Source organism: Carassius carassius, unplaced genomic scaffold, assembly GCF_963082965.1.
Source record: "Carassius carassius unplaced genomic scaffold, fCarCar2.1 SCAFFOLD_60, whole genome shotgun sequence".
In the NCBI taxonomy this organism is placed as follows: domain Eukaryota; kingdom Metazoa; phylum Chordata; class Actinopteri; order Cypriniformes; family Cyprinidae; genus Carassius; species Carassius carassius.
In genome coordinates this window covers 532,183-555,000 of record NW_026775084.1, presented here as the reverse complement: position 1 = coordinate 555,000, position 22,818 = coordinate 532,183, and the positions used below count along the sequence as shown (strand labels likewise).

The 22,818-nt window shown below is 38.0% G+C and overlaps 19 non-coding genes and 1 pseudogene across 19 annotated transcripts; all 20 read left to right on the top strand.

The window, feature by feature from the left end:
* The first annotated feature begins 466 nt into the window (after positions 1-466).
* On the top strand, positions 467-585 carry LOC132136657 (5S ribosomal RNA). Its single transcript, XR_009431513.1, has one exon. It is a non-coding gene; the product is annotated as a 5S ribosomal RNA (ribosomal RNA).
* A 381-nt stretch (positions 586-966) lies between these two features.
* LOC132135717 (5S ribosomal RNA) lies at positions 967-1,085 on the top strand. The gene has a single exon (XR_009430645.1). It is a non-coding gene; the product is annotated as a 5S ribosomal RNA (ribosomal RNA).
* Positions 1,086-7,378: 6,293 nt separating this feature from the next.
* On the top strand, positions 7,379-7,497 carry LOC132135270 (5S ribosomal RNA). The gene has a single exon (XR_009430222.1). It is a non-coding gene; the product is annotated as a 5S ribosomal RNA (ribosomal RNA).
* A 615-nt stretch (positions 7,498-8,112) lies between these two features.
* LOC132136656 (5S ribosomal RNA) lies at positions 8,113-8,231 on the top strand. Its single transcript, XR_009431512.1, has one exon. It is a non-coding gene; the product is annotated as a 5S ribosomal RNA (ribosomal RNA).
* A 381-nt stretch (positions 8,232-8,612) lies between these two features.
* Positions 8,613-8,731, top strand: LOC132135716 (5S ribosomal RNA). The gene has a single exon (XR_009430644.1). It is a non-coding gene; the product is annotated as a 5S ribosomal RNA (ribosomal RNA).
* Positions 8,732-9,325: 594 nt separating this feature from the next.
* LOC132136655 (5S ribosomal RNA) lies at positions 9,326-9,444 on the top strand. Its single transcript, XR_009431511.1, has one exon. It is a non-coding gene; the product is annotated as a 5S ribosomal RNA (ribosomal RNA).
* Positions 9,445-9,825: 381 nt separating this feature from the next.
* LOC132135715 (5S ribosomal RNA) lies at positions 9,826-9,944 on the top strand. The gene has a single exon (XR_009430643.1). It is a non-coding gene; the product is annotated as a 5S ribosomal RNA (ribosomal RNA).
* A 594-nt stretch (positions 9,945-10,538) lies between these two features.
* Positions 10,539-10,657, top strand: LOC132136654 (5S ribosomal RNA). Its single transcript, XR_009431510.1, has one exon. It is a non-coding gene; the product is annotated as a 5S ribosomal RNA (ribosomal RNA).
* Positions 10,658-11,038: 381 nt separating this feature from the next.
* On the top strand, positions 11,039-11,157 carry LOC132135714 (5S ribosomal RNA). Its single transcript, XR_009430642.1, has one exon. It is a non-coding gene; the product is annotated as a 5S ribosomal RNA (ribosomal RNA).
* Positions 11,158-11,241: 84 nt separating this feature from the next.
* LOC132136294 (5S ribosomal RNA) lies at positions 11,242-11,350 on the top strand (annotated as a pseudogene).
* A 493-nt stretch (positions 11,351-11,843) lies between these two features.
* Positions 11,844-11,962, top strand: LOC132136652 (5S ribosomal RNA). The gene has a single exon (XR_009431508.1). It is a non-coding gene; the product is annotated as a 5S ribosomal RNA (ribosomal RNA).
* A 594-nt stretch (positions 11,963-12,556) lies between these two features.
* Positions 12,557-12,675, top strand: LOC132136651 (5S ribosomal RNA). Its single transcript, XR_009431507.1, has one exon. It is a non-coding gene; the product is annotated as a 5S ribosomal RNA (ribosomal RNA).
* A 381-nt stretch (positions 12,676-13,056) lies between these two features.
* On the top strand, positions 13,057-13,175 carry LOC132135713 (5S ribosomal RNA). The gene has a single exon (XR_009430641.1). It is a non-coding gene; the product is annotated as a 5S ribosomal RNA (ribosomal RNA).
* Positions 13,176-13,259: 84 nt separating this feature from the next.
* Positions 13,260-13,378, top strand: LOC132136650 (5S ribosomal RNA). Its single transcript, XR_009431506.1, has one exon. It is a non-coding gene; the product is annotated as a 5S ribosomal RNA (ribosomal RNA).
* Positions 13,379-13,872: 494 nt separating this feature from the next.
* Positions 13,873-13,991, top strand: LOC132135362 (5S ribosomal RNA). Its single transcript, XR_009430310.1, has one exon. It is a non-coding gene; the product is annotated as a 5S ribosomal RNA (ribosomal RNA).
* Positions 13,992-14,606: 615 nt separating this feature from the next.
* Positions 14,607-14,725, top strand: LOC132136649 (5S ribosomal RNA). The gene has a single exon (XR_009431505.1). It is a non-coding gene; the product is annotated as a 5S ribosomal RNA (ribosomal RNA).
* Positions 14,726-15,106: 381 nt separating this feature from the next.
* Positions 15,107-15,225, top strand: LOC132135712 (5S ribosomal RNA). Its single transcript, XR_009430640.1, has one exon. It is a non-coding gene; the product is annotated as a 5S ribosomal RNA (ribosomal RNA).
* A 594-nt stretch (positions 15,226-15,819) lies between these two features.
* Positions 15,820-15,938, top strand: LOC132135710 (5S ribosomal RNA). The gene has a single exon (XR_009430638.1). It is a non-coding gene; the product is annotated as a 5S ribosomal RNA (ribosomal RNA).
* A 594-nt stretch (positions 15,939-16,532) lies between these two features.
* On the top strand, positions 16,533-16,651 carry LOC132136648 (5S ribosomal RNA). Its single transcript, XR_009431504.1, has one exon. It is a non-coding gene; the product is annotated as a 5S ribosomal RNA (ribosomal RNA).
* A 380-nt stretch (positions 16,652-17,031) lies between these two features.
* LOC132135709 (5S ribosomal RNA) lies at positions 17,032-17,150 on the top strand. The gene has a single exon (XR_009430637.1). It is a non-coding gene; the product is annotated as a 5S ribosomal RNA (ribosomal RNA).
* The last annotated feature ends 5,668 nt before the right edge of the window (positions 17,151-22,818 follow it).

The following is a 22,818-nucleotide window of genomic DNA, read 5'->3' as shown; positions in this document are numbered from 1 at the left end:
AAAAAAAAAAAAAAAAAAAGAGTCAATGCCCAGTCTTAGAAAACCGAAACAGGTTTGGGCCTGTTTAGTAGTTTTGGAACTTTTCACTAATTGTCTAATAATCTAGCAAAAAAAAAAAAAAAAAAAAAAAGAGTCAATGCCCAGTCTTAGAAAACCGAAACAGGTTTGGGCCTGTTTAGTAGTTTTGGAACTTTTCATTAATTGTCTAATAATCTAGCAAAAAAAAAAAGAGTCAATGCCCAGTCTTAGAAAACCGAAACAGGTTTGGGCCTGGTTAGTACTTTTGGAAATTTTCAGTAATTATGTAATAAATTTGCAAAAAAAAAAATTAAATAAATAAAGAGTCAATGCCCAATCTCAGAATCTAAGCAGGTTTGGGCCCAGTTAGTACTTGGATGGGAGACTGCTTGGAAATACCGATTATAGTGGCTGATCTTTAAATAGCCCTCTCTTTGCAGCCTCCTTCGCTTACGGCCATACCAGCCTGGCTATGCCCGATCTCGTCTGATCTCGGAAGCTAAGCAGGTTTGGGCCTGGTTAGTACTTGGATGGGAGACCGCCTGGGAATACCAGGTGCTGTAAGCTTTTAGGTTTCCTTCTCTACTTATATAATGCACTGGCGGTTATAGTGGCTGATCTTTAAATAGCCCTCTCTTTGCAGCCTAGTACTTTTGGAATATTTCAGTAATTATCTAAGAGTTTTGCATAAATAAAAAAAAAAAAAAAAAAAGAGTCAATGCCCAGTCTTAGAAAACCGAAACAGGTTTGGGCCAGGTTAGTACTTTTGGAAATTTTCAGTAATTATGTAATAAATTTGCAAAAAAAATTTTAAATAAATAAAGAGTCAATGCCCAATCTCAGAATCTAAGCAGGTTTGGGCCCAGTTAGTACTTGGATGGGAGACTGCCTGGAAATACCGATTATAGTGGCTGATCTTTAAATAGCCCTCTCTTTGCAGCCTCGTTCGCTTACGGCCATACCAGCATGGCTATGCCCGATCTCGTCTGATCTCGGAAGCTAAGCAGGTTTGGGCCTGGTTAGTACTTGGATGGGAGACCGCCTGGGAATACCAGGTGCTGTAAGCTTTTAGGTTTCCTTCTCTACTTATATAATGCACTGGCAGTTATAGTGGCTGATCTTTAAATAGCCCTCTCTTTGCAGCCACCTTCGCTTACGGCCATACCAACCTGGGGGCGATAGAGAGCTCACAGGAAGTGACAGGCTTGCAGCACAGAGAGAAAGCATCAATCCTGTTTGTTTAATTAATTGTTTGGTTCTAAATAGTTTGGTTTTCAGATTTGTTTTTTTGCTTGGGACATTAATTGCTGGATAGTCAGTGTTGACCTTCATAAATTCCCCCGACAGCTTAGGCTGTCTGGGGGACTTTTTTTTACTTCTTTTCCTTGTAGCATGCTGCAGATGCACAGCATGGTTGCAGATGAAGAAACAGAACAAACCATGATGAGAAAAAGTAGCAATGGGAGGAATGAAGAGGAGGAGCAAAGAAGAGGTGAAGTCAAACAAGCAGTGATCCAAAAGCAACAGGAGACAAATAAAGCCACAGGACATTTGTGGGAAGAGGGAGAAGAAAACAGCAGAGGAGTGCAAGGAAAATTGAAAGGGAAGTACAACAAAGAGCTGACTGTGGAGGTAGAGGTGGAGGGAAATGAAAAGATTTCAATGATGGATTTACTGAAAGGAGTAAAGAAGGAGTGTGGAGAAGTGATTGGCTGCAGGGTGAGAGGTGAAAGGGTCTATGAGCTCACAATGAAGGATGAAGAGACAAAGAGGAAACTAATGGATGGAGTGAGAGTGAAAGGAGTGATGGTGCATGCCAGGGATATACTGAATAACGATATGGTGGTGTCCTTTATCAATTTGCCTGTGTACTTAGAGGATGAGAAGATACTCGCCAAGCTACATGAGTGGGGAGTACGACCACTTTCACCAATCAAACGCCGGGTGTGGCCTGGAACGGATATAGTTGATGGGACACGTTTCTTAAAAGTGCGCTTCACAGAACAGGTATGTTCACTACCATACTCCACAAAGTTTGAGACTCTGAGAGGCACCGAATTTTTTCGTGTCATCCATGATAGACAAATACGTGTTTGCAGACTCTGTATCAAGCCAGGGCACATAATTAGAGAGTGCCCTGAATTAAAGTGCTTCAAGTGCAATGGTGGAGGCCATTATGCAAGAGATTGTGAAGAATGGATGGGATTAGAGAGAGAGAGAGTGGATGTTCAAGAATATGGTAAAAAGAGGAACAGTGTTCTGACAGAGGAGCAAGAGGAGGAAACAACTGATGTGGTGAGCGGTGGAGAGAAAGACGGAGCTGAAGATAGCGAAAGAAGAAGCAAAATGGAATGGCGGGACAGAGCTGAAAGTTTCAGTGAAGTGGATGATGGGGAGGAGGAGGAGGAGATGGAGCAGTCGGAAGAGATCGAAGAAGAGGAGGAGACAGATGAAAGTAATGTGAAAGAAAGAGGTAAACAAGAGGAAAATAAAAATACTGCACAGAAAGTGATAGAAAGCAGAGGTGGAGAAAAGGGAGACCGAGAAAAGAAAGATGGATTGAAAACAAAGATTAAAAGACTGAGTGCAAAGAGGAAGTCTGAGATCGACGGAGAACAGGTTGAGCAGATAAAAGAACCGCGAGCGGGTATGTAATGTATGTTTGAATTGTACGTGTGTTCCTGGTTTTGTTTTGTTTTTCTTTTAGGTTACTCTCATGGCCACTGTAACTTCAATAAATATAAATGGGTTACGGGATAAAAACAAGATGAAAAAATTATTATTTACTTATAGGAGTGATATAATCTGTATACAGGAGACAAACTGGGAGGAGGATAAAGTAAAGGAGATGAGAGAAGAGTGGAGAGGGGACATATACTATAATAATGGTGCAAAAAATGCAAGAGGTGTGGCAATATTATTTAAAAAAGATATTGTAGAAGGTATAAGAGAGGTGTATAAAGACCAGAGGGGAAGGATTTTAGTGGTTGAATTTATGTATAGAGATATGGAGTTTAGATTAATAAATATATATGTTCCAAATATAGAAGTGGAAAGGAGGGAAATTTTGGAAGAGTTAAAAGGATTAATTGTGGGGAAATGTATTATAGTGGGAGATTTCAATATAAAATGTAGTAGATTGGATGTGGGAAAGGGGGTAAAATTTAGATGGGAAAAGTCAAGGGGAATGTTGATGGAGATAATGAGAGAAAAGGGGTTAATAGATGTGTGGAGGTACGAAAATCCGGAAAAAAGAGAATTTACTAGAAGGCAGTTAAGAGAAGGTATATTAAAACAGAGTAGAATAGATTTAGTGTTGGTTGAGGAGGAAATGATTAGATACATAGACGGGATAAAACATCAGGTAAATGGTTTAAGTGATCACGATAGTGTAAGGTTCAGAATTAAGGTAGGGAGTGAGGAGGTAGGAGGAGGGATGTGGATATTGAATGCAGGGTATATTGAAGATGAAGAGTATGAGATACAGATGAAGGATCTATTAAATAGGGAAAAAGAGAAGATAGATGAGTATACAGGAGACGGTGGGTTAGAGGGTACAACAGCGGAGAGATGGGAGGAAATAAAGGATCAAATCAAGTTAATTAGTATAAAATATAGTAAAAAAAGAAAAGGAAAGATGAAGAAGGAGGAAAGTACGCTTAGGGAAAGATTGAGAGAGGAGTTAGTTAAGGCTGAAGATGAAGAAGGATACAGTATGGAAAAATATATAGAGGTTAAGATGGCACTAGAAAAATATGAAAGGGAGAAATGCAGAGGGGCTATTTTACGAAGCAAGGCAAAATATGCATTAGAGGGTGAAAAATGTACAGGGTATTTTTTAGGGCTAGAGAAAAGGAGACAAAGTAAAACATATATAAATGAAATAAATACAAAAGAGGGTAAAACAACCAAAGATTATGTAGAGATTTTGGAGAGAGTTCAAGAATTCTATAGAGAATTATATAAGAGAGGAGAAGTAGATGAGAGAAGTATAGATGGAGTATTAGAAAGCGTAGAAAATATTCTAAATAAGGAGGATGCAGAATGGTGTGATAGGGAGATAGACGAGAATGAAGTAGAAAAGGCAATAGGGGGGTTGAAAAGTGGAAAAAGTCCAGGGAGTGATGGGATTGGTATTGAATGGTATAAAACATATAGAGAAGAGGTAGCACCGATTTTAGTTAAAGTGTTCAAGGAGATGGAAAGAACAGGGATGGTGCAAAATAGATTGGTAGAGGGAGTGATAGCTTTGGTGCATAAAAAGGGGAATAGGTTGGATATAGAGAACTACAGACCAATCAGTCTATTAAATGTGGATTATAAAATATTGACTAAAGTTTTAGCGAACAGAGTAAAAAAAGTCATTGGAAGTATAGTGCAACCAACACAGAGTTACAGCATACCAGGCAGGGATATAGCAGACACGATAGGGACAGTTAGGGACGTGATAGAATACATGAAACGAGATAAGAAGGGAGGAATAGTACTAGGGATAGATTGGAATAAAGCATTCGATAGGGTAGAACACAAATACTTATTTAGGGTATTAGAGAAGTTTGGATTTGGAATGAGAATGATAGGGTGGGTGAGGAGACTATATGAGAAAGCAAAAAGTTGCATAAAAATAAATGGAGTATTAACAGACAGGTTTAAGATAGGAAGGTCAGTGAGACAGGGATGTCCCCTGTCTGCATTATTATATGCAATTTCAGTAGAGCCTCTAGCCACTCTAATCAAGAGGGATAGAAGAGTAGTTGGTATTGAGTTGCCATATGGAGGAATGTGTACTGTAAACCAATATGCAGATGACACCACAATCACAGTGAGGGAAGGAAACAGTGTAAAAAGAGTTTTAGAGATAGTGAAGAGGTTCGGGAAAGCATCAGGGGCAAAAATAAATGTAGATAAATCTGAATTAATGTATATAGGGGAGGTAGAGAGAGTAGAGGTAGGGATAAGAGTGGAGGAAAAATATATAAAAGTATTAGGGGTATATTTAGGGGTCGAAAGCAAAGAGGCAAGAGATGTGACCTGGACTGGGGTGATTAATAAAATAAGAACAGCAAGTGCAGCATGGAAAGGGAGGAAATTAAAATTAAATGGGAAAGTAATAGTAGTAAATAGTCTGCTGTTGTCAGTTTGTGTTTATGTAATGAGTGTAATGGAAATGCCAGGGTGGGTGATGAATGAATTGAATAAAATTGTATGTGATTTTATATGGGAGGGAAAAGGTGTGAAAATTGCACAGAAAACATTGGTGGGTAAGAGATGGGAGGGAGGCTTAAACTTGATGGACCTAGAAATAAAAAGGGCTGCGATGAGAATAAAAACGGTGATAAAATATATGGGAGGCCGATGGGATTATGGGTGGAAGGAATTCTTAAGGAAATATATTGATGATGTGGGAGGAATGGGGGATAATGGATGGTATATGGGCTTTAAGCAATCGATGACGGGAGGAATACCAGAAATATATCGGGAAGTATTAGAAGCATGGAGGCAGTTCCTTCCCAAAATAGAGTATGAGTGTGAAGACATACAGGTGATTAAAAATTTACCACTGTTTCTCAATGAAAGGATTAAACATAAAAATAAGACATTGTATGAATGTAAGTTTATAGAAGGAGGTATAAAACAAGTGAAGGACATTATGTATGAAGTTATTCCAGGATTTCTCAAAAATAACTGCATTTATGATACTGTGTGCGATCTGGAAGGAATGGAGAACAGAGAGAAAGTAAATAAAATATATGGAAAAATTAAATCAAGTATACCTTTGCAGTGGACTAATGTGATCGAACGTGAATGTGTATCTAATGTGGAAAAATGTATGCCGGAGATGTATGTGGATGATAATGGTGAGAAAAACAAATTTAAAAATATGAGTGTAAAGAATATATACAGGAGAATAATTGTTAATGTTATAAAAGAGCCAGCATCAGAAAAGGTGTGGAAGAAAGTATTTGAAGATTTAGATGTGAAAAAAATATGGTCAAACTTAAATGTAAAATACAACAGTATAGAGTGTGAGAATAATGACTTTCTGATAAGACATAATAGAATTTACACAAATGTGGTGTTAAACAAAATAAATAATGAGGTAAATGTCATTTGTGACGTGTGTGGTAATGGCCATGAGAGTTTTTTACATTATTTTTTAAGATGTGAAGCGTTGGTGGATTTTTTTGAGTTTCTTAAAAATCTGTTACTAGAAAACTGGGGTGTCAAAGTCGAGACCGAGGAGGAATGGGGGAAATTGTTTTTGTTTGGAACTTTCGGGAAAAGAAAAAGAGCTGACATTTGTTTAATTAATTTTGTTCTGAGTCATGCCAGACTAGCAGTAGTTCTAAGAAGAAACTATGCACATTTCGAAGGGAGAAAAATAAAAGTAAAAGATATGTTTAAGTCAATGATACAAAGAGATGTAGAGTTGATTTGTAAGTATGGAGATAAAGAGGGGAAAGAGTTTTTTTTGACTACGAATAAATTCATACATCAAAAGGTGGGGGAAGAAATATGTTTCAATTGGTGAAGAGTAATAATCTGGTTGAGAATGGCTGATGTCAATTAAGTAAGTGTAAACATATTTGCATGTATTTTATTTATGTTCTTTATTTTTATTGCTGTATGATTATGCAAAATTAAGTAGATTAATTGAAAAATGAATCATACAAATGTAATGGAATGTAAGTAAATCAGATGGAATAATGCAATTGAAAAACTGTGAATTGAAAGTTAAATAAAAAGATAAAAAAAAAAAAAAAAAAGGCTATGCCCGATCTCGTCTGATCTCGGAAGCTAAGCAGGTTTGGGCCTGGTTAGTACTTGGATGGGAGACCGCCTGGGAATACCAGGTGCTGTAAGCTTTTAGGTTTCCTTCTCTACTTATATAATGCACTGGCGGTTATAGTGGCTGATCTTTAAATAGCCCTCTCTTTGCAGCCTAGTACTTTTGGAATTTTTCAGTAATTATCTAAGAGTTTTGCATAAATAAAAAAAAAAAAAAAAAAAAAAGATTCAATGCCCAGTCTTAGAAAACCGAAACAGGTTTGGGCCTGTTTAGTAGTTTTGGAACTTTTCACTAATTGTCTAATAATCTAGCAAAAAAAAAAAAAAAAAAAAAGAGTCAATGCCCAGTCTTAGAAAACCGAAACAGGTTTGGGCCTGGTTAGTACTTTTGGAAATTTTCAGTAATTATGTAATAAATTTGCAAAAAAAAAAATTAAATAAATAAAGAGTCAATGCCCAATCTCAGAATCTAAGCAGGTATGGGCCCAGTTAGTACTTGGATGGGAGACTGCTTGGAAATACCGATTATAGTGGCTGATCTTTAAATAGCCCTCTCTTTGCAGCCTCATTCGCTTACGGCCATACCAGCCTGGCTATGCCCGATCTCGTCTGATCTCGGAAGCTAAGCAGGTTTGGGCCTGGTTAGTACTTGGATGGGAGACCGCCTGGGAGTACCAGGTGCTGTAAGCTTTTAGGTTTCCTTCTCTACTTATATAATGCACTGGCGGTTATAGTGGCTGATCTTTAAATAGCCCTCTCTTTGCAGCCTAGTACTTTTGGAATTTTTCAGTAATTATCTAAGAGTTTTGCATAAATAAAAAAAAAAAAAAAAAAAAAAGAGTCAATGCCCAGTCTTAGAAAACCGAAAAAGGTTTGGGCCTGTTTAGTAGTTTTGGAACTTTTCACTAATTGTCTGATAATCTAGCAAAAAAAAAAAAAAAAAAAAAAAAAGAGTCAATGCCCAGTCTTAGAAAACCGAAACAAGTTTGGGCCTGCTTAGTAGTTTTGGAACTTTTCATTAATTGTCTAATAATCTAGCAAAAAAAAAAAAAAAAAAAAAAAAAAAAAGAGTCAATGCCCAGTCTTAGAAAACCGAAACAGGTTTGGGCCTGGTTAGTACTTTTGGAAATTTTCAGTAATTATGTAATAAATTTGCAAAAAAAAAAATTAAATAAATAAAGAGTCAATGCCCAATCTCAGAATCTAAGCAGGTTTGGGCCCAGTTAGTACTTGGATGGGAGACTGCTTGGAAATACCGATTATAGTGGCTGATCTATAAATAGCCCTCTCTTTGCAGCCTCCTTCGCTTACGGCCATACCAGCCTGGCTATGCCCGATCTCGTCTGATCTCGGAAGCTAAGCAGGTTTGGGCCTGGTTAGTACTTGGATGGGAGACCGCCTGGGAATACCAGGTGCTGTAAGCTTTTAGGTTTCCTTCTCTACTTATATAATGCACTGGCGGTTATAGTGGCTGATCTTTAAATAGCCCTCTCTTTGCAGCCTAGTACTTTTGGAATATTTCAGTAATTATCTAAGAGTTTTGCATAAATAAAAAAAAAAAAAAAAAAAGAGTCAATGCCCAGTCTTAGAAAACCGAAACAGGTTTGGGCCAGGTTAGTACTTTTGGAAATTTTCAGTAATTATGTAATAAATTTGCAAAAAAAATTTTAAATAAATAAAGAGTCAATGCCCAATCTCAGAATCTAAGCAGGTTTGGGCCCAGTTAGTACTTGGATGGGAGACTGCCTGGAAATACCGATTATAGTGGCTGATCTTTAAATAGCCCTCTCTTTGCAGCCTCGTTCGCTTACGGCCATACCAGCATGGCTATGCCCGATCTCGTCTGATCTCGGAAGCTAAGCAGGTTTGGGCCTGGTTAGTACTTGGATGGGAGACCGCCTGGGAATACCAGGTGCTGTAAGCTTTTAGGTTTCCTTCTCTACTTATATAATGCACTGGCAGTTATAGTGGCTGATCTTTAAATAGCCCTCTCTTTGCAGCCCAGTACTTTTGGAATTTTTCAGTAATTATCTAAGAGTTTTGCATAAGTAAAAAAAAAAAAAAAAAAAAAGAGTCAATGCCCAGTCTTAGAAAACCGAAACAGGTTTGGGCCTGTTTAGTAGTTTTGGAACTTTTCACTAATTGTCTAATAATCTAGCAAAAAAAAAAAAAAAAAAAAAAAGAGTCAATGCCCAGTCTTAGAAAACCGAAACAGGTTTGGGCCTGTTTAGTAGTTTTGGAACTTTTCATTAATTGTCTAATAATCTAGCAAAAAAAAAAAGAGTCAATGCCCAGTCTTAGAAAACCGAAACAGGTTTGGGCCTGGTTAGTACTTTTGGAAATTTTCAGTAATTATGTAATAAATTTGCAAAAAAAAAAATTAAATAAATAAAGAGTCAATGCCCAATCTCAGAATCTAAGCAGGTTTGGGCCCAGTTAGTACTTGGATGGGAGACTGCTTGGAAATACCGATTATAGTGGCTGATCTTTAAATAGCCCTCTCTTTGCAGCCTCCTTCGCTTACGGCCATACCAGCCTGGCTATGCCCGATCTCGTCTGATCTCGGAAGCTAAGCAGGTTTGGGCCTGGTTAGTACTTGGATGGGAGACCGCCTGGGAATACCAGGTGCTGTAAGCTTTTAGGTTTCCTTCTCTACTTATATAATGCACTGGCGGTTATAGTGGCTGATCTTTAAATAGCCCTCTCTTTGCAGCCTAGTACTTTTGGAATATTTCAGTAATTATCTAAGAGTTTTGCATAAATAAAAAAAAAAAAAAAAAAAGAGTCAATGCCCAGTCTTAGAAAACCGAAACAGGTTTGGGCCAGGTTAGTACTTTTGGAAATTTTCAGTAATTATGTAATAAATTTGCAAAAATTTTTTTAAATAAATAAAGAGTCAATGCCCAATCTCAGAATCTAAGCAGGTTTGGGCCCAGTTAGTACTTGGATGGGAGACTGCCTGGAAATACCGATTATAGTGGCTGATCTTTAAATAGCCCTCTCTTTGCAGCCTCGTTCGCTTACGGCCATACCAGCATGGCTATGCCCGATCTCGTCTGATCTCGGAAGCTAAGCAGGTTTGGGCCTGGTTAGTACTTGGATGGGAGACCGCCTGGGAATACCAGGTGCTGTAAGCTTTTAGGTTTCCTTCTCTACTTATATAATGCACTGGCAGTTATAGTGGCTGATCTTTAAATAGCCCTCTCTTTGCAGCCCAGTACTTTTGGAATTTTTCAGTAATTATCTAAGAGTTTTGCATAAGTAAAAAAAAAAAAAAAAAAAAAGAGTCAATGCCCAGTCTTAGAAAACCGAAACAGGTTTGGGCCTGTTTAGTAGTTTTGGAACTTTTCACTAATTGTCTAATAATCTAGCAAAAAAAAAAAAAAAAAAAAAAAGAGTCAATGCCCAGTCTTAGAAAACCGAAACAGGTTTGGGCCTGTTTAGTAGTTTTGGAACTTTTCATTAATTGTCTAATAATCTAGCAAAAAAAAAAAGAGTCAATGCCCAGTCTTAGAAAACCGAAACAGGTTTGGGCCTGGTTAGTACTTTTGGAAATTTTCAGTAATTATGTAATAAATTTGCAAAAAAAAAAATTAAATAAATAAAGAGTCAATGCCCAATCTCAGAATCTAAGCAGGTTTGGGCCCAGTTAGTACTTGGATGGGAGACTGCTTGGAAATACCGATTATAGTGGCTGATCTTTAAATAGCCCTCTCTTTGCAGCCTCCTTCGCTTACGGCCATACCAGCCTGGCTATGCCCGATCTCGTCTGATCTCGGAAGCTAAGCAGGTTTGGGCCTGGTTAGTACTTGGATGGGAGACCGCCTGGGAATACCAGGTGCTGTAAGCTTTTAGGTTTCCTTCTCTACTTATATAATGCACTGGCGGTTATAGTGGCTGATCTTTAAATAGCCCTCTCTTTGCAGCCTAGTACTTTTGGAATATTTCAGTAATTATCTAAGAGTTTTGCATAAATAAAAAAAAAAAAAAAAAAAGAGTCAATGCCCAGTCTTAGAAAACCGAAACAGGTTTGGGCCAGGTTAGTACTTTTGGAAATTTTCAGTAATTATGTAATAAATTTGCAAAAAAAATTTTAAATAAATAAAGAGTCAATGCCCAATCTCAGAATCTAAGCAGGTTTGGGCCCAGTTAGTACTTGGATGGGAGACTGCCTGGAAATACCGATTATAGTGGCTGATCTTTAAATAGCCCTCTCTTTGCAGCCTCGTTCGCTTACGGCCATACCAGCATGGCTATGCCCGATCTCGTCTGATCTCGGAAGCTAAGCAGGTTTGGGCCTGGTTAGTACTTGGATGGGAGACCGCCTGGGAATACCAGGTGCTGTAAGCTTTTAGGTTTCCTTCTCTACTTATATAATGCACTGGCAGTTATAGTGGCTGATCTTTAAATAGCCCTCTCTTTGCAGCCACCTTCGCTTACGGCCATACCAGCCTGGCTATGCCTGATCTCGGAAGCTAAGCAGGTTTGGGCCTGGTTAGTACTTGGATGGGAGACCGCCTGGGAATACCAGGTGCTGTAAGCTTTTAGGTTTCCTTCTCTACTTATATAATGCACTGGCGGTTATAGTGGCTGATCTTTAAATAGCCCTCTCTTTGCAGCCTAGTACTTTTGGAATTTTTCAGTAATTATCTAAGAGTTTTGCATAAATAAAAAAAAAAAAAAAAAAAAAGATTCAATGCCCAGTCTTAGAAAACCGAAACAGGTTTGGGCCTGTTTAGTAGTTTTGGAACTTTTCACTAATTGTCTAATAATCTAGCAAAACAAAAAAAACAAAAAAAGAGTCAATGCCCAGTCTTAGAAAACCGAAACAGGTTTGGGCCTGGTTAGTACTTTTGGAAATTTTCAGTAATTATGTAATAAATTTGCAAAAAAAAAAATTAAATAAATAAAGAGTCAATGCCCAATCTCAGAATCTAAGCAGGTTTGGGCCCAGTTAGTACTTGGATGGGAGACTGCTTGGAAATACCGATTATAGTGGCTGATCTTTAAATAGCCCTCTCTTTGCAGCCTCATTCGCTTACGGCCATACCAGCCTGGCTATGCCCGATCTCGTCTGATCTCGGAAGCTAAGCAGGTTTGGGCCTGGTTAGTACTTGGATGGGAGACCGCCTGGGAATACCAGGTGCTGTAAGCTTTTAGGTTTCCTTCTCTACTTATATAATGCACTGGCAGTTATAGTGGCTGATCTTTAAATAGCCCTCTCTTTGCAGCCCAGTACTTTTGGAATTTTTCAGTAATTATCTAAGAGTTTTGCATAAGTAAAAAAAAAAAAAAAAAAAAAGAGTCAATGCCCAGTCTTAGAAAACCGAAACAGGTTTGGGCCTGTTTAGTAGTTTTGGAACTTTTCACTAATTGTCTAATAATCTAGCAAAAAAAAAAAAAAAAAAAAAAAGAGTCAATGCCCAGTCTTAGAAAACCGAAACAGGTTTGGGCCTGTTTAGTAGTTTTGGAACTTTTCATTAATTGTCTAATAATCTAGCAAAAAAAAAAAGAGTCAATGCCCAGTCTTAGAAAACCGAAACAGGTTTGGGCCTGGTTAGTACTTTTGGAAATTTTCAGTAATTATGTAATAAATTTGCAAAAAAAAAAATTAAATAAATAAAGAGTCAATGCCCAATCTCAGAATCTAAGCAGGTTTGGGCCCAGTTAGTACTTGGATGGGAGACTGCTTGGAAATACCGATTATAGTGGCTGATCTTTAAATAGCCCTCTCTTTGCAGCCTCCTTCGCTTACGGCCATACCAGCCTGGCTATGCCCGATCTCGTCTGATCTCGGAAGCTAAGCAGGTTTGGGCCTGGTTAGTACTTGGATGGGAGACCGCCTGGGAATACCAGGTGCTGTAAGCTTTTAGGTTTCCTTCTCTACTTATATAATGCACTGGCGGTTATAGTGGCTGATCTTTAAATAGCCCTCTCTTTGCAGCCTAGTACTTTTGGAATATTTCAGTAATTATCTAAGAGTTTTGCATAAATAAAAAAAAAAAAAAAAAAAGAGTCAATGCCCAGTCTTAGAAAACCGAAACAGGTTTGGGCCAGGTTTGTACTTTTGGAAATTTTCAGTAATTATGTAATAAATTTGCAAAAAATTTTTTAAATAAATAAAGAGTCAATGCCCAATCTCAGAATCTAAGCAGGTTTGGGCCCAGTTAGTACTTGGATGGGAGACTGCCTGGAAATACCGATTATAGCGGCTGATCTTTAAATAGCCCTCTCTTTGCAGCCTCGTTCGCTTACGGCCATACCAGCATGGCTATGCCCGATCTCGTCTGATCTCGGAAGCTAAGCAGGTTTGGGCCTGGTTAGTACTTGGATGGGAGACCGCCTGGGAATACCAGGTGCTGTAAGCTTTTAGGTTTCCTTCTCTACTTATATAATGCACTGGCAGTTATAGTGGCTGATCTTTAAATAGCCCTCTCTTTGCAGCCACCTTCGCTTACGGCCATACCAGCCTGGCTATGCCCGATCTCGTCTGATCTCGGAAGCTAAGCAGGTTTGGGCCTGGTTAGTACTTGGATGGGAGACCGCCTGGGAATACCAGGTGCTGTAAGCTTTTAGGTTTCCTTCTCTACTTATATAATGCACTGGCGGTTATAGTGGCTGATCTTTAAATAGCCCTCTCTTTGCAGCCTAGTACTTTTGGAATTTTTCAGTAATTATCTAAGAGTTTTGCATAAATAAAAAAAAAAAAAAAAAAAAAAGATTCAATGCCCAGTCTTAGAAAACCGAAACAGGTTTGGGCCTGTTTAGTAGTTTTGGAACTTTTCACTAATTGTCTAATAATCTAGCAAAACAAAAAAAAAAAAAAAAGAGTCAATGCCCAGTCTTAGAAAACCGAAACAGGTTTGGGCCTGGTTAGTACTTTTGGAAATTTTCAGTAATTATGTAATAAATTTGCAAAAAAAAAAATTAAATAAATAAAGAGTCAATGTCCAATCTCAGAATCTAAGCAGGTATGGGCCGAGTTAGTACTTGGATGGGAGACTGCTTGGAAATACCGATTATAGTGGCTGATCTTTAAATAGCCCTCTCTTTGCAGCCTCATTCGCTTACGGCCATACCAGCCTGGCTATGCCTGATCTCGTCTGATCTCGGAAGCTAAGCAGGTTTGGGCCTGGTTAGTACTTGGATGGGAGACCGCCTGGGAATACCAGGTGCTGTAAGCTTTTAGGTTTCCTTCTCTACTTATATAATGCACTGGCGGTTATAGTGGCTGATCTTTAAATAGCCCTCTCTTTGCAGCCTAGTACTTTTGGAATTTTTCAGTAATTATCTAAGAGTTTTGCATAAATAAAAAAAAAAAAAAAAAAAAAGAGTCAATGCCCAGTCTTAGAAAACCGAAACAGGTTTGGGCCTGTTTAGTAGTTTTGGAACTTTTCACTAATTGTCTGATAATCTAGCAAAAAAAAAAAAAAAAAAAAAAAAAGAGTCAATGCCCAGTCTTAGAAAACCGAAACAAGTTTGGGCCTGCTTAGTAGTTTTGGAACTTTTCATTAATTGTCTAATAATCTAGCAAAAAAAAAAAAAAAAAAAAAAAAAAAAAGAGTCAATGCCCAGTCTTAGAAAACCGAAACAGGTTTGGGCCTGGTTAGTACTTTTGGAAATTTTCAGTAATTATGTAATAAATTTGCAAAAAAAAAAAATTAAATAAATAAAGAGTCAATGCCCAATCTCAGAATCTAAGCAGGTTTGGGCCCAGTTAGTACTTGGATGGGAGACTGCTTGGAAATACCGATTATAGTGGCTGATCTTTAAATAGCCCTCTCTTTGCAGCCTCCTTCGCTTACGGCCATACCAGCCTGGCTATGCCCGATCTCGTCTGATCTCGGAAGCTAAGCAGGTTTGGGCCTGGTTAGTACTTGGATGGGAGACCGCCTGGGAATACCAGGTGCTGTAAGCTTTTAGGTTTCCTTCTCTACTTATATAATGCACTGGCGGTTATAGTGGCTGATCTTTAAATAGCCCTCTCTTTGCAGCCTAGTACTTTTGGAATATTTCAGTAATTATCTAAGAGTTTTGCATAAATAAAAAAAAAAAAAAAAAAAGAGTCAATGCCCAGTCTTAGAAAACCGAAACAGGTTTGGGCCAGGTTAGTACTTTTGGAAATTTTCAGTAATTATGTAATAAATTTGCAAAAAAATTTTTAAATAAATAAAGAGTCAATGCCCAATCTCAGAATCTAAGCAGGTTTGGGCCCAGTTAGTACTTGGATGGGAGACTGCCTGGAAATACCGATTATAGTGGCTGATCTTTAAATAGCCCTCTCTTTGCAGCCTCGTTCGCTTACGGCCATACCAGCATGGCTATGCCCGATCTCGTCTGATCTCGGAAGCTAAGCAGGTTTGGGCCTGGTTAGTACTTGGATGGGAGACCGCCTGGGAATACCAGGTGCTGTAAGCTTTTAGGTTTCCTTCTCTACTTATATAATGCACTGGCAGTTATAGTGGCTGATCTTTAAATAGCCCTCTCTTTGCAGCCCAGTACTTTTGGAATTTTTCAGTAATTATCTAAGAGTTTTGCATAAGTAAAAAAAAAAAAAAAAAAAAAGAGTCAATGCCCAGTCTTAGAAAACCGAAACAGGTTTGGGCCTGTTTAGTAGTTTTGGAACTTTTCACTAATTGTCTAATAATCTAGCAAAAAAAAAAAAAAAAAAAAAAAGAGTCAATGCCCAGTCTTAGAAAACCGAAACAGGTTTGGGCCTGTTTAGTAGTTTTGGAACTTTTCATTAATTGTCTAATAATCTAGCAAAAAAAAAAAGAGTCAATGCCCAGTCTTAGAAAACCGAAACAGGTTTGGGCCTGGTTAGTACTTTTGGAAATTTTCAGTAATTATGTAATAAATTTGCAAAAAAAAAAATTAAATAAATAAAGAGTCAATGCCCAATCTCAGAATCTAAGCAGGTTTGGGCCCAGTTAGTACTTGGATGGGAGACTGCTTGGAAATACCGATTATAGTGGCTGATCTTTAAATAGCCCTCTCTTTGCAGCCTCGTTCGCTTACGGCCATACCAGCATGGCTATGCCCGATCTCGTCTGATCTCGGAAGCTAAGCAGGTTTGGGCCTGGTTAGTACTTGGATGGGAGACCGCCTGGGAATACCAGGTGCTGTAAGCTTTTAGGTTTCCTTCTCTACTTATATAATGCACTGGCAGTTATAGTGGCTGATCTTTAAATAGCCCTCTCTTTGCAGCCCAGTACTTTTGGAATTTTTCAGTAATTATCTAAGAGTTTTGCATAAGTAAAAAAAAAAAAAAAAAAAAAGAGTCAATGCCCAGTCTTAGAAAACCGAAACAGGTTTGGGCCTGTTTAGTAGTTTTGGAACTTTTCACTAATTGTCTAATAATCTAGCAAAAAAAAAAAAAAAAAAAAAAAGAGTCAATGCCCAGTCTTAGAAAACCGAAACAGGTTTGGGCCTGTTTAGTAGTTTTGGAACTTTTCATTAATTGTCTAATAATCTAGCAAAAAAAAAAAGAGTCAATGCCCAGTCTTAGAAAACCGAAACAGGTTTGGGCCTGGTTAGTACTTTTGGAAATTTTCAGTAATTATGTAATAAATTTGCAAAAAAAAAAATTAAATAAATAAAGAGTCAATGCCCAATCTCAGAATCTAAGCAGGTTTGGGCCCAGTTAGTACTTGGATGGGAGACTGCTTGGAAATACCGATTATAGTGGCTGATCTTTAAATAGCCCTCTCTTTGCAGCCTCCTTCGCTTACGGCCATACCAGCCTGGCTATGCCCGATCTCGTCTGATCTCGGAAGCTAAGCAGGTTTGGGCCTGGTTAGTACTTGGATGGGAGACCGCCTGGGAATACCAGGTGCTGTAAGCTTTTAGGTTTCCTTCTCTACTTATATAATGCACTGGCGGTTATAGTGGCTGATCTTTAAATAGCCCTCTCTTTGCAGCCTAGTACTTTTGGAATATTTCAGTAATTATCTAAGAGTTTTGCATAAATAAAAAAAAAAAAAAAAAAGAGTCAATGCCCAGTCTTAGAAAACCGAAACAGGTTTGGGCCAGGTTAGTACTTTTGGAAATTTTCAGTAATTATGTAATAAATTTGCAAAAAAAATTTTAAATAAATAAAGAGTCAATGCCCAATCTCAGAATCTAAGCAGGTTTGGGCCCAGTTAGTACTTGGATGGGAGACTGCCTGGAAATACCGATTATAGTGGCTGATCTTTAAATAGCCCTCTCTTTGCAGCCTCGTTCGCTTACGGCCATACCAGCATGGCTATGCCCGATCTCGTCTGATCTCGGAAGCTAAGCAGGTTTGGGCCTGGTTAGTACTTGGATGGGAGACCGCCTGGGAATACCAGGTGCTGTAAGCTTTTAGGTTTCCTTCTCTACTTATATAATGCACTGGCAGTTATAGTGGCTGATCTTTAAATAGCCCTCTCTTTGCAGCCACCTTCGCTTACGGCCATACCAGCCTGGCTATGCCCGATAGTGGTACAGTCCAGGAAGTGACTTGGTGAAAGAGCAAACAGAGAAACTTTACATCTAAAACAGTATTTAAATTCGTTTTTATTTTTTGAAATAACCCCTGTCTTCAAAAGTTAAAGTTTATTTTGTGTCTACAGTGTTCCCCCAGCAGCCTTTGCTGTTTGGGGGACCATCAAATACAGTTTTATTTTTGTGATGGAAATAGAAAGCATGGCAGCAAACAAAGAACTCAAAATGAAAGCCGGACAAGCAAACAATGGACAAAGCATGGATAATGACAGCGGAAAAGGACATCAAACTTCCATGCATGCAAGCGATGAAAGGAGGAATATCAGAAAAGAGGTATGTGGAGAACACCATGAGAAATATTCCAAAGAGTTGACTGTGGAAGTTGAAGTGGCAGGAACAGAAAAAATCTCTATGATGGACTTATTAAGAGGTGTAAAGAAGGAGTGTGGAGAAGTGGTGGGATGCAGAGTGAGAGGAGAAAGGTCATACGAACTTACAATGAAGGATGATATGGCAAAGAGTAAACTGATGGACGGTGTTAGAGTAAAAGGAGCAATGGTGCATGCCAGAGACATAGTGAACAATGAAATGGTAGTGTCATTTATTAACCTGCCAGTTTATTTGGAAGATCAGAAGATTTTTGCAAAACTGGAAGAATGGGGAGTTAAACCATTGTCTGCCATTAAGCGCCGGGTATGGCCAGGAACTGACATTTTAGATGGAACGAGATTCTTAAAAGTCCGGTTCACTGATGAAGTTCGCTCACTCCCATATTCAACCAGGTTTGAAACATTAAGAGGCACAGAGTACTTTCGTGTTATACATGACAGGCAGGTGCGTGTATGCAGGTTGTGCATTAAAACAGGGCATTTGTTTCGAGAATGCCCAGAGTTTAAGTGTTTTTCATGTGGCAAGGTAGGCCACTATGCAAGGGAGTGTGGAGAGCAAACAGAGAGAGTGATAGAGGAGGAGGGTGAACAAAGTGAAGACGATGAGAGGAGGGAGGACGATCAAACAGAGAAGCAAAGCACAGTGAGCGAGGATGACATGGAAGTTACAAAAGATGGAGGAGAAAGCGGTAATGGACAGGATGGAGCTGGAAGGGGACAGAGAGCTGGAACAGCTGGTGAGGAGGCCGATGATGAGGAAAGGATGGAGGAGAAGGAAGAAGAGGAGGAGAAGCAGGATGAAGAAGATGAAGAGGAGGAAGAGTATGAAGAGGATATAAAGCTAGTGGGAACTAAAAAAGAGAAAAAGGTAGAGCAACAAGCAGTACCTCAAAAGAAGGAAAGTAAGATTCCTCAAAGAATGCAGACAACACTACAAAAACTGACTGTCAAAAGAAAGGCGGAGAGAGACAAGGACAGAATTGAACTGATAAAAGAACAACGCTCTGGTACGTGAATTCTGAAATGGTATTAGATGTTTTGGTTTAAAAAGTAATATATTTTTCTTTGGGTTGCTGGCATGGTTTCTGTTACTTCAGTAAATGCAAATGGGTTAAGGAATATTAACAAGTTGAAGGAGTTAAAATTTACATATAGGAGTGATATAATTTGTATTCAAGAAACGAATTGGGATGATGGAAAAGTGAGAGAAGTAAAGGATGTATGGAAGGGAGATATATACTTTAATAATGGTGCAAGAAATGCAAGGGGTGTAGCAATAATGATTAAAAAAGATAGGATTGAAAATGTAAGGCAGGTGTACAGAGACCAGGTAGGGAGAATTTTAGTTATAGAATTTAAATTCAAAGGTATTGAATTCAGATTAATTAATATATATGTTCCGAATGTGGAAAATGATAAGAGGTGTTGTATTGAAGAACTAAAGGATCTAATTGTTGGAAGGTGCATAATAGTAGGCGATTTTAACATTATATGTAGTAGATTGGATGTTGGGAAAGGAGGGAGTTTCAGGTGGGAAAAATCAAGATTAATGTTAATGGAAGTAATGAGAGATAAGGGATTACTAGATGTATGGAGACATGAGAATCCAGAGAAGAGAGAGTTCACAAGGAGACAGATGAGAGAAGGGATATTAAAACAGAGTAGGATTGATCTAGTGATTGTGCAGGGAGATACCATAATCTATATTGATGAAATAAGACATCAGAGGAATAACTTTAGTGATCATGATGGGGTTAGATTTAGAATCAAAGTCGGAAGGAGAGAGGTGGGTGGAGGGTTGTGGATACTAAATGCAGGGTATATTGAAGAAGAGGAGTATAGACAACAGATGAAAGTGTTACTACTTCAGGAAAATCAGTGGTTGAAGGAATGCTGGGAGGAAGATGAATTCAATAATGACATTGGTAAGATATGGGAGGAGGTAAAAAATAAAATTAAAGCTTTAAGCATAAAGTATAGCAAGAAAAGAAAAGAGAGGATGATGAAAGAGGAAAGGGAGCTCAGAGAACAAGTGAGGATAGAACTCAGCAGAGTAGATGATGAAGAAGGATATTGCATGGAAAAATATATAGAAGTGAATATGAGGTTAGAGAGATATGAGAGGGAAAAATGCAAAGGAGCAATTTTAAGAAGTAAGGCGAAATATGCACTGGAAGGAGAAAAGTGCACAGGGTATTTCCTGGGTTTAGAAAAAAGAAGGCAAAGTAAGACATATATCCATGAAATATATTCAAAAAAGAGAGAGATAATAACGGACTATGTAGAGATATTGGAGAGGGTGCAAGAGTTTTATGGTGAGTTGTATATGAGAGGGTGTGTGGATGAGACAAGTATAGAGGAAGTATTGAAGTGTGTAGAGAGGGAGCTAGGAGAAGAAGAAAAGAGATGGTGTGATAGAGAGATAGAGGAAGAAGAGGTTATAGCTGCAATAGAAGGTTTAAGAAGTGGGAAAAGCCCAGGAAGTGATGGGATAGGGACAGAATGGTATAAATTATATAAAAATTATGTAGCACCAATTTTAGTGGAAGTATATAAGAGAATGGAGAGAACAGAAATAATACAAAGTAAAATGGTAGAGGGAGTGATAACACTAGTTTTTAAAAAGGGGAATAAATTAGATTTAGAAAATTATAGGCCGATTAGTTTGTTGAACACAGACTACAAAATACTTACCAAAGTTTTAGCAAATAGGATGAAAAGAGTAATAGGAGACATTATTCAGCCAACACAAAGCTACAGCATTCCTGGAAGAGATATAGCAGATACAATTGGAACAATCAGAGATGTGATTGAGTATATGACGAGGGATGGGAAGGGTGGGATAGTGTTGGGGATTGACTGGAACAAGGCCTTTGATAGGGTCGAACACAAGTTTTTATTTAAGGTCTTAGAAAAGTTTGGTTTTGGGGAGAGAATGGTAGGATGGGTGAGGAGATTGTATGGAAGTGCAAGAAGCTGTGTAAAGGTGAATGGAATATTGACGGATACATTTGATGTGGGAAGGTCAGTGCGGCAAGGCTGCCCGCTATCTGCTTTATTATATGCCCTTTCCATTGAACCTTTGGCATCATTAATTAAGAGAGACAAGAGAATAAGAGGAATTGAGTTGCCATATGGAGGGAAGTGTGTAATTAACCAGTATGCCGATGACACAACAGTGACAGTAAGGGAAATAAGCAGTGTGGAAAAAGTCTTAGAGTTGGTAGAAAAATATGGAAAGGCATCAGGGGCGAAAATAAATAGAGAAAAATCTGAAATAATGTATATAGGAGAAGTAGAAAGAGCTGATGTAGGTGTGAGGGTTGAGGAAAAGTACATGAAAGTGTTGGGTGTATATTTGGGGGTAGATTCAAAGGAGGCAAGGAATATAACATGGGCTGGAGTGATAAATAAGATAAGAACAGTTTGTATTGCATGGAAAGGAAGAAAATTAAGGATAAAAGGGAAAATAATTGTGGTTAATAATCTTATGCTGTCGGTATGCGTATATGTAATGAGTGTAATTGAAATGCCTGAGTGGGTGATGAATGAATTAAATAAAATTGTACATGATTTTATATGGGAAGGGAAGGGAGTTAAAATTGCACAAAAAACATTGGTGGCGAGGAAACAGGAAGGTGGACTAAAGCTGATTGATTTAGAAACAAAAAAGTTGGCAATAAGAATAAAAACTGTTAAAAAATATATGGAAGGAAGATGGGAGTTTGGTTGGAGAGAATTCTTAAAGAAATACATTGATGATGTTGGAAGAATGGGAGAGTATGGGTGGTATATGGGCTTTAAACAGTCAATGACTGTGGGAATGCCAGACATATACAGGGAGGTGATGGAGGCATGGAGGCAATTCCTGCCAAAAGCAGAGTATGATTGCACAGAGGTGCACACATTTATAAATTTGCCTTTGTTTTTAAACGAGAAATTTAAACACAATAATAAAACATTGTATGAGCCCAAATTCTTAGAAGCCGGAATAAGGCAAGTGAAAGATATTATTTATGAAGTTATTCCAGGTTTTCTTAGAAATAACTGTATATATGACTCAGTGTGTGAGTTGGATGGCATGGAGAGCAGAGTAAAGGTAAACAATATATATGAAAGAATTAAAGCGAGTCTACCATCGAAATGGGTGAATGTTATAGAAAAGAGTTGTGTAAAGAAAAAACAACAGGATTTGCCTGAGATGTACATAATGAAAGACGGGGAAAAATATAATATAAAAAGCATTAGCGTAAAGAAAGTCTATGGCTTGTTTATAATGGATCAAATAAAAGTGCCAGCATCTGAAAAAGTATGGAGTAGGGTGTTTGAAGACTTGGATGTAAAGAAAATATGGTCAAATATGGATATAAAATACAATACTATAGAATGTGAAAATAATGACTTCTTAATCAGACACAATAGAATCTATACAAATGTGGTACTAAATAAAATAAATAATGATAATAATGTGATGTGTGATGTATGTAACACTGACCATGAGACTTTTTTGCATTATTTTTTGGAATGTAATGAATTAAAAGATTTTTTTGTTTTCTTAAAAAGTCTGTTAAAAAAGAATTGCTTTGATGATGTGAATTTGGAGGAGGGATGGAGTAAAATATTTTTATTTGGAGTGTTTCAGAAGAAGACAGCAATAGACTTTTGGTTTATCAATTATGTACTAAGCCATGCTAGATTAGCAGTTGTACTTAGACGGAATTATGCACACTTCGAAGGGAGAAAAGTCAAAATAAAAGACTTGTTCAAAGCAATAATGACAAGAGATATTGAAATGTGCTGTAAATATGGGGGAGATGATGTGAAGGACTTCTTTGTAACCGGTAATAAATTCATAAAAGAGGGGGATAGAAAAGAGGTTTTGTATAACTGGTAAAAATTTATGTTCTGAAGGTTTAAAAATGACATGATTATGTTTTCTTGATGTGAACAATTGAAATTGAACTGTAAATTTGTGAATTTCAATAAAAAAGAAAAAAAAAAAAAAAAAAAAAAAAAGGCTATGCCTGATCTCGGAAGCTAAGCAGGTTTGGGCCTGGTTAGTACTTGGATGGGAGACCGCCTGGGAATACCAGGTGCTGTAAGCTTTTAGGTTTCCTTCTCTACTTATATAATGCACTGGCGGTTATAGTGGCTG